This window comes from Oratosquilla oratoria, chromosome 24, assembly GCF_046742065.1.
Source record: "Oratosquilla oratoria isolate Oo_2021 chromosome 24, ASM4674206v1, whole genome shotgun sequence".
Lineage (NCBI taxonomy): Eukaryota > Metazoa > Arthropoda > Malacostraca > Stomatopoda > Squillidae > Oratosquilla > Oratosquilla oratoria.
This window is the reverse complement of record NC_134800.1, coordinates 13222542-13225041: the sequence shown is the minus strand read 5'-3', so window position 1 is coordinate 13225041 and position 2500 is coordinate 13222542.

Genomic DNA, 2500 nt, shown 5'->3' with positions numbered 1-2500 from the left:
AAGAAAGGAAGAAAGACAAAAAGAAAGAAAGAAAAGGAAAACAGGAAGGAATGAAGAAAGAAAAAAGAAGGACAAGAAGAAATGAAGAAAGAAAATGGCATGAATATAGAAAATGGGAAGGGCGGGAAAAATAAAGTAGGAGAAAAAAGAATGGTAAATAACAAATTTGAAAAAACAAAGTAAATAAAAGGAAAATGTGAAAAGACAGAGAGTAGCTGTGATAAATAAAAGGAGAATAAAGAAAGTGTGAGAGGAGATAGAAAATAAAACAAAAAAGGTTTTACACGAAAGAACTGGGACGAACAGGTGAATTGATATTCCGAGAAAAAGAACAATGTAGAACAAAAGAAGAACAGTGTCAAACAAAAATTGGAAGAGGAGATGGAGACTAAAGCGTGACAAGGAATATAAAACACAAAAAGAAGACACTGAAGAAAAAGGAGAACAAGACTTCGAATAGAACAGAGAAAATAGGAAGATATATCAAATGCAGAAAAAAAAACCTTCATGAGATGTGCAAAAACTTATGGGTAAGGAGGAAGAGGGGATATTAAGGGGAAGAAGAAGGAAAAGAAGGAGGAAGAGGAGGAAGAGGAGGAGGAGGAGAAAGAGGAGGAGGAGGAGGAAGAGGAGGAGGAGGAGAAAGAGGAGGAGGAGGAGGAGAAAAAGGAGGAGGATATGGAGTACCAGTAGGAGAACGAAGTGAGGTAGAGAGAGGAAAAAGAGGAGTTGTTTGAAGGCAAATATGAGAATCTTAAAGAAAGAAGACAAAAGTGCTGAAAAAGATATTACGATACAAAAGAATGTCAAAGGTACAAGAGTAACAATAGCATCGACAACAAAGAGGAAGAGCAGAAGAAAATGAGGAAGAGGCAGATAAGATCAAAAGACAAATAATGGAAATGTGGAGAAACAAAAAGTAGAAGAGATGCCGAAAACATAGTAAGAAAAAAGAAGAAGGAGGAGAAGAAAGAGAAGGAAGAGAAGGAGGAGAAAGAGAAGAAGGAGGAGAAGGAGGATAAGAAGAAAGACGAGAAAGAGAAGGTGGAAGAGGAAGGGGAGAAGGACGAACGAGAAGAAAGAGAGAAGGAGGAGGAAGGGGAGAGGGAGGAGGACGAACGAGAAGAGGGGGAGGAGGACGAACGAGAAGAGAGAGAGAAGGAGAAGGAAGGGGAGGGGGAGAAGGACGAATAAGAAGAGAGAGAGAAGGAGGAGGAAGAGGAGTAAGGAGTGGAGAACGAAGAAGAGGACGACAACGAGACCGACAACGATCCCTGCGATGTTGGGAGGACTGGTGCAAACAAACTCTTCCTGGAGGACACGAAGCCTCGACAACAAAGCCGACGACGTCGCCAAAGACGATTGTAAAGGTAACAAGTCCAGGGAGGCAGCACCAAGAGATGAAGCCGAGGAGAAGGAAGAGGAATTGTAAAAGGAGGAAGAGGAGGAGGAGAAGGAGTCAGAAGAAGAGTAAGCCGAGGAGGAGGAAGAGGAAGAATATTTTTATCATTTCGTTGACAATAAACATTTCTGTTTCTAGAAAAAATATTTGAGGTGGTAAAACTGAAATATAAGAATGATGAAGTAACTGAGAGGTTGTAGGAATTAAGAAAATTGTCGGTATTTTCTATACGTTACCACTACATGAGAGGACAGAGAGGGGGGTCGCCGATTTAATGAAGCGGCCTTGTTGTGAATGTACTGTGTCTTGCGACATTACTTCTGACCCAGGGCAGTGGGCGAGATGCAGGGATGATCCGTCATCCAGGAGGAGCCAAGATAAGAGTGAGGGAGGCTGGTGGATGGAAGTGGAGTGTGTGGGGGATGGAATGGGTGGGAGTGGTTTTTATGCCATTGTTTTTTGGCTACCTCTCTTATAAGGGGGAAAAAGCCTTTGGTATATGTATGTATGTATGTATGTATGTATGTATGTATGTATGTATGTATGTATGTATGTATTTTTCTTACTCATTATTATTCTCATCCATAGGGGTACCACTAAATTTATGAAATAATTTTTGCATAAAATTGTTGCAGTCGATAGAGGTAGCAGAGATGAATGAAAAGAGTGGAGTGATAGGAAAAGTATCAAGAGGAATTACATGCATATCAACTAATTTTCTAACTTGATCCAAACTAGTTTACCTTCTGCTTAACACCAGATAATTCAACTCAACCTGAAACAAACTTTCCTTCTGAGAATATTTACCCAGTTTCACCACAAATTACAACAATTCAGATTTCGCTTACCGAGCTACTTGAGGCGCAATCTTTCCTTCCCATTTCTCATTCCTTCCTTCTTCTCTTCCCATACAGTTTACTTTGATCCATATATAAGACCTGAATGCCATTTCTGTGCCAAGGCGTTCAACCCTGTTAATCATCGTCTTCAGCTATTCCATTAAGCGTCTTCATCAGGACGTCGCTCAGGAAAATATGCTTTCATCATGAAGGCTTGTATTATGTTTGGATTAAACGGAGATATTAACCTGGTTATATT